Source organism: Petaurus breviceps, unplaced genomic scaffold (assembly GCF_028583685.1).
Source record: "Petaurus breviceps papuanus isolate PSGF00001 unplaced genomic scaffold, PetGlider_PUasm1.0 90808, whole genome shotgun sequence".
Classification (NCBI taxonomy): domain Eukaryota; kingdom Metazoa; phylum Chordata; class Mammalia; order Diprotodontia; family Petauridae; genus Petaurus; species Petaurus breviceps.
This window is the reverse complement of record NW_027187349.1, coordinates 12627489-12634734: the sequence shown is the minus strand read 5'-3', so window position 1 is coordinate 12634734 and position 7246 is coordinate 12627489. Positions and strand designations below refer to the sequence as shown.

The window sequence follows — 7246 nt, the reverse complement described above, 5'->3', positions numbered from 1 at the left end:
TCTCTCTCTGTCTCTCTGTCTCTCTCTCTGTCTCTCTCTCTTTCTCTGTCTCTCTCTCTGTCTCTCTCTGTCTCTCTGTCTCTCTCTCTGTCTCTCTCTGTCTCTCTCTCTGTCTCTCTCTGTCTCTCTGTCTCTCTCTCTCTTTCTCTCTCTAGCCCAGAGGCTTAAGCTGTAGTTCTTTTAGGGAGTCAAGCCTATCATGTGCCCAGTTTCAGATGAAAAAAAAAAGTGCTCACCTACTCTCTCACTATAAGGAGAGGGACACTTGTCACTTCTCTCATCTTATCTGCTGGTGACTTTTCTCTTCAGGAAAGGTCAAGCTCTTCTGGAGCACAGAGTAGTAGCCAGCTGGCTAAGAAGAGTTTACAGGCATTTAATGTATTTTTGAACCATATTTCCTTCTTTTCAGGAACATGATATCTCCCCAAACCTTTAGCTGACTTAGAATCAGAAAGTCCTTTATAAATCCTATCAGTTTTAAATCATCTACTTTTACACATTTAAAATAATTTTTGGGGATTGACTTTCAACAAATTATCAAAAATGGTCTAGATAGCAATCCAAATTATTTTTTTTCTCCCCCTGTAGTTTTTATTAATTCCCTAATATTCTTTGGGTTTTTCATGCAAGCATTAGGTAGAGGAGGGGACAAGAAATAAGAGTCTAGGCAGATTCCTTCCCAAGCACCTCAATCCTTCCAGTATCTGCCTTTATTATGTATATGTGACCCTTGACTAACCTCCAGGACTTAAACTGCCTTACATTTTGGGGAGAGGAGGAGGTGAATCTGGACCTCTGATTTGAGCACTTTGAGGAATTCCTGGTATGGAAACTATCTCGACAGATATTGATAGGCAATTATGGAATTTATCATCTTGGAGAGTCCTTGGAGCAACTAAAAGCTGAAGTGACTGACTTGTGGTGGTAAATACATCACAGACTTTGGGGGCCAAATGACCTGGGATCTGGTGGTGCTTCTTCTCTACCAGCTTTACCTTGCCACAAAAGTTCTTCTCTCTTTTACACTGCTCACAACAGCCATATACCTTCTATAGGTCCCTAGCCTTTCAATATCATGGTTGTACAAAAGGCTTTGTAATTGATGGGTGAAGATGTGGTGCTATCCAAAGACTGGAAAACAAAGTCGGTGCCAATCAGTTGGGGAATGGATGAACAAATTATAATAGAGGAAAGTAATAGAATACTATGCTGCCAAAGGAAATACTGAAAATGATGGATTCAGAACAACCTGGGAAGACTTCTATGGACTGATGCAGAAAAAAGTAATAGAACTAAGAAAATTTATATAATCACTTCAATATCATGTTATGTCAGGGGCATAGTTGGTGGGTGATGCTAGTGATGCAAGACAAGAAAAAAAAGAACATCAATGAAACACTTTAAAAAACAACAGAAGATATATTTAATATGTTTATATGTTGTGTGTATAAATTTATATACATATTATATTGTTAATATATTTAAAAAGAATAGAAGCTGTACATAATAGTGTTGCAGTTTCATGTGAACTCTTTCTTTTTTATTATAGTATGGTATGGAAATGCTTGTTTTATCCATAAATTTAAATTTAAAGTAAATCTACAATTTAAATTTAGAATAAAAGAAATAAAAATTTGAAAAAATAGAGAGCAGAAATTCAGAAGGGGACATACATCAGCAGGGATTTTATCACCATGTTAAATTTTAAAAACTGGATATAATAGAAGTTCAGTTTTGTTTACCATCCTATTTGTTCCTCTTTGTATGATGCATTCACGTTCTTTAAGTTCATAATTTAACAACATAAAAATAAAAAGTTTTGATGCTACTCATTCCTTCAGGATAGATTACACCTGCCAGTTAATTCTCACTGTTCTAACCATATCTAACTTCATTGTCTTTTCAGATATGTAGCAATCAAGCATGTGGACTTTTCTTGATCAGAATTGGAGACAGAGGAAAGGGAGCAGCTGCTTTGTGTGGCTTATTGTATGGCCCTCTTTTTGGGGGACAGAAAAATGAAAGGGAAATGTGAATTAGCCTGAAGCACTTAAAGTCTTCCCCAGTCAATCAAAATGCAAATGTATTCAGCCAGCTTAGGAAAAGAATAACTAGCATTTATATCTTGCTTGAAATAGAATGTAGTAGAATGTAGGGCAGTTAGGTGGTGCCATGGGGGAGGGGGGCAGGACCTGGAATCAGGAAGATTCATCTTCCTGAGTTCAAATCTGGCCTTAGAAACTTACATGCTGTGTGACCTTGGGCAAGTCCCTTAACCCTGTTTTCCTCAGTTTCCTCATATGTCAGATGAGCTGGAGAAGGAAATGGCAAACCACTCCAGTATCTCTGCCAAGAAAACCCAAAATAGGGTCAGGAAAAGTCAGATAAAACTAAAAAAAGTGACTGAACAACAACAACAAATTAAACAAAATGCTTTAACTATATTATCTCATTTCTTTTAACAACAACCTTAGGAGGTAGGTGCTATTATTATCTTCATTTTACAGATGAGGCAACTGAGGCAGACAGAGGGTTAAGTGACTTGGTTGAGATTACACAACTACTCAATGTCTGTGGTCAGATTTGAACTCAGGTCTTCTTAATTCCAGATCTAGAGGTCACTCAATTGCAGTATATAGCTCTGGATTATTAGCTTGAGTTGTTCATTTTTCAGTTGTTCCCAACTCTTTGTGACTCCATTTGGGGTTTTCTTGCAAAAACACTGGTGTGGTTTGCCATTTCCTTCTTCAGCTTATTTGACAGATGAGGAAACTGAGTCAAACAGGGTTAAGGGACTTGCCCAGGGTCATACAGCTGATAAATGTCTGAGGAGAAATTTGAACTCCGGAAGATGAGTTCTTCCTGACTCCACGCATGGCACCCTATCCTCTGAACCACCTAGTGGCCCTTTAGATTGAGTAGCCAGGGCAAATTCTTTTAATATATCAGAAGAAATCTTCTTTAGGGATGAATCATCTCATCTAAGCCCCTCTTTTACAGATAAGAAAACCAACTCAGAAAGGTTAAGACACTTACCCAAGGTCACGCCAGCAGGTTTTAGAGAAATGGGATTTGAACCCTTGTTTTCAGACTCCACCTGCCTCCTTCAACAGCTGTCTCTATCAACAAAGTGATGCTTTGGGGGAGAGTTAATAAAAAGAATAATATCTATTTATAAGCCATACAATAAGCCTAGCCTTACTCTTATTTTTTCTCTTTTTGCTATGGTCCTTCTCCTTTGACATTTCCATAATTGCTTTCAGCTTTTCTATAGTTTCAACCATCTGGTGCGTGGCCTAGTGTCTTTCTATCTGCAATTACTTTCTCCATTGTTGTTGTTTTTTTTAACCCTCAGGTTAATTTAGATTAAAAAAAAAAAAGAAAAGGTTTTTAATTCCTTCTCCTTATCTTGATTGAGAAATTTGAATTTTTAAGCTTGGTGTCTTTCTAAGGCCTTTGACCCATTCTGATTACATTGATATATGAGTGCCAACTAGTCACTCGTGGGTGGAGCCTGCCCAAAGGCACTATGTCAAATTAAATGGAATTGTGTGGAACTGTATTACTTAGACTAATAACCAACCGCAAGTGAATCTTTGAAACCTTTCATAAAATTTCACCTATTATCAAAAGGAGAGAAGCTTTATTTATACTGATGCAACCTTGATTCTCTTCTGCCTGGAGAATGACTATTTTTCTCAGTATTTCTTGTAGAGTATCATTTACATGAAAATCATTTAAATTTCACTAGTTTCAATGTACTTTACTGCACCTTGATAGCGTATATCAGAAGTTAGTTTGATGCCAGAATAACCTGGTATTAGATTGATAAATCTTCAGGTATGTATGTGTGCTTCATTTTAAGGAAATTTAGTCAATGAAAAACTTGAATTGGCTAGACATCATTTGGGGAGAGAAGGGCAATTATTTCCAATTTAAATTTTTTTAAAATTTCATAAAAAAGATTTACTATGAGACATTCCTCTAGGCATTGAAAAGTTGATTATTAATTATTGACTATTAATTAATTGATTATTAATTAAGCTCATTAATTGCTTAACTCAGGCTATGGGGAAAGGGTGGGGGAAGAGATGTAGAGATACTTAAAGACTGCAAACCCTTGTCAATCCATGATCAAACTGAGGCTTAAGAGAAGACTTCTGAAGCCATGTGATTCAATGGAAAAATAAAATTTGATTTACAAAAAAAGTTTTAATACATCTTTTATGAATCCATCTTTTCTGAAAGCTTTTTTTGTCTCTGTTTGTGTAGCAGATACACTGCCTTGGGTTCATGATGATTTTTCAAGGTATAAATGATGTAACTCAAGCTAGTAAGCTTGCACCATAACCTCCTTTGCAATTTTCTTAAAGATAATAATAGCAGAGGGGCGGCTAGGTGGCACAGTGAATAGAGCACTGGCCCTGAAGTCAGAAGGACCTGAGTTCAAATCTGGCCTCAGGCACTTGACACACTTGCTAGCCATGTGACCTTGGACAAGTCCCTTAACCCCAACTGCCCTCCAAGAAGCAATAACAATAATAATAGCAAAATTGGAAGGAAAGTGAGTGACCATTAATTGAGGAATAGCAGGATAAATCTGGTACATGAATGTGATGGAATATTATGTGCTTTAAGGAATATTAAATAAAATAAAATACTATTTACAAAAAAAAATAAATACACATTTTGTGCTAGGATTGGGACAAATGTGTTCAAATTTTCTTATATTAATATTGTTCCAGATGATCGTAAGTTCCTTGAGGACTGGACCTGTTTTCTTCAGACCTTCCAGCAGGAGAGCAGGTTGAAGAGAGTTAGCCCAGAGAGAGTAAGAAGGGTAGTGTGGGTATCAGACCATGCCCAGGCTTCATGTACAATTATATACTTGTCATCATCAGAATGCTGCCACCTAAATGAATCAAAATTGATTTCATTTTGAAATTTTTGTGACACTGAGGTTTCATATATCATTCTTTTATAAGAGTAATATCTCAATAGCTCTGAAGCCCTAACACATTGAACCAATGTGATGTCTGACATGATTTTCCCTCTCTGACTGCCTCAGGGACCTTTCCCTAAAGCACTCTTGTATTTATCCTGTCTTTGGAATGGGTTACTTCTGATCTCTCCTACACCTCCAGGTCAGAAGAGGGCTTTCACTTTCCACATTGAAAGCTCCATTTTGCTTTCCTTTTCGCCCATTGCATTAAAAATGATTCTCAGTGATCTTAGAAAGGATTGTCAGTGGTTTTTCTCCTCTTAAACACCTCCCCAATATATCTCCCTCCATTAACAAGTTCCATCTTTTCTCTCTAGGAAAGTTGTTCCTTCCTAGGAGGGATTGCTGTCACATTATCCTAGCTGTATGGGTAAGCCTCATTTCCCAAAGGTAGTAATTCTATTGGAAAGCACCCAGAACCAATGTATGCTTACCAAGCTCTGAGGGTTGAGATTATTTCCAGGTCAGCAGGTCCCTAGTATTTCATCCACTGGCACACAATTGCCAATTTTCATATTCACTTTCTGGTTTCTAACACAGCATGCTTTGGCCTTATAATAGACCTGTGCACATAACACGGGTAGGGAGGATACTTTTTTCTGGCTGAGTTCCTGGCAGATTCCAATGTAAGTTCAAATCCATTTCCAATGTGCACCAAATTCAGCATTCTGCTTGACTGCACACAGAAAAGTCTTGGAAATCAATGGGAGCTCTATGTTCGGTACAGTTCTCTGGTGTTGGGGAGAAAGGTGAGAAACTGATCCTCTTTGTTTGTGATCCAAGAGGATGGCAGCTGTGGAGAGATGGATATAAATGAAATGTTCCAACTGGTCCCTCTCCTAAGGCAGAATTTTTCCTTGTTTCTCCCTTCCAGTCCCTTCTAGAAACCTAACACCAATAACCCAAATATTTGGACACTCCCCTATTGGGAAACAGTTTCAAACCCAGGATTTCTAATGGACAGGGGAAAAATAATTAAGTACCTCTTACTCCTTGGGAAAATAATCCACCCTGAGGCCAACTCAAAGATTGGTGAGTCTCTGTGTAGAGCCTGTAAATCATGAGGAGGCCCAGTCACTTTTCTCTTACTGTTTTTTTTTTTCTGGTTCACCTTCTGGTCTATTCCATTTCTACACTAGTTGCCTGCCCACCTTCTCCCCCAACCCCACAGGTACCTTACTTCCCTTCCAGTACCTTTCTCCCTCCACCCAGTCTCTACCTTTCCAGGTCTATTTTATGTTTATTCTTTCCATACTAGAATATAAGCTCCTTGACAGTAGAGACTGTTCTGTTATTGTATTTCCCATTCTTAGCATAATGATTGGCACATAGTAAATGTTTAATGAATTATCTATCATCTATCTATCTATCTATCTGTCTATCTATCTATCTATTTATCTAATCTTCTATCAGTATTTGTCTATCTACATTTCTTTCTACCTCTGTGAATATGTTTACGTCTATCTATCTATAGATTTACCTATTTCCATCTGTACATCTTTTTGTCTGTCTATGTTTCTATCTATCTCTCTGTCTATCTCTCCTAGATCTCATGGCTGGTTCCAATTTATATCATCAACTCACATTTCTCAAGCCTTGCATCATTTCAATACACATACCTTTTAGTAATACATATGGGAGAAATTTTAGGCTGCTCATGAGTCTTTATGCTGCCATTCTAGAGAGAAAAAAAGCAACAATAAAAGTCTGCCATGAATTTGTTTGGTCCATGAGTATGTGTGACTATGGAAAGGGGCTGTGAAATTTATAGAGTGTTGTGAATCTACATTTTGTGTTTTGCCTTCATGTTCCCATGTTCCCTCTTCTAAATCTCCCTAATCCCAGACAGAATGCCATAGTGCCTCCAAGTAACTTCACTGCCTCCAGAAGAGAGTCCAAATATCTTTGCTTGACTTGCTGCTACATATATCAGGCAGAAGGGGCCTTATGTTTTCCCAAATTCCTGCCTGGCAAGCACCAGACCTGCCTAAAGACATGCTTAACCTGTTTATGGGACATTTTTTATTTGTTTTAAAATTTCATTCATCTTGGATTTATGAAAGTGAAATTTGGAATGATGTTTTAGTATGTGTGTTTAGGGCTCCCAAACCCTTACAAACATGAACTGGCCCTGGGCCATATTTCAGAACTCCCATAAGGTCATAGCTGGAGGGTACCAAACAAGTTTCTCAGCCTATTATATCCATACACTAGAAAACTTAGGTAATAATAATTGACATTTAA

At 37.7% G+C, this 7246-nt stretch overlaps 1 long non-coding RNA gene across 2 annotated transcripts in view; it reads left to right on the top strand.

The window, feature by feature from the left end:
* LOC138147822 (uncharacterized) overlaps positions 1-2504 on the top strand; it is a 116377-nt gene extending 113873 nt beyond the window's left edge. For both annotated transcript variants that reach the window (XR_011164903.1, XR_011164901.1), the window contains exon 6: positions 1907-2504. This is a non-coding gene — a long non-coding RNA (uncharacterized lncRNA). The remainder of the gene's footprint in view (positions 1-1906) is intronic.
* Positions 2505-7246: the final 4742 nt, after the last annotated feature.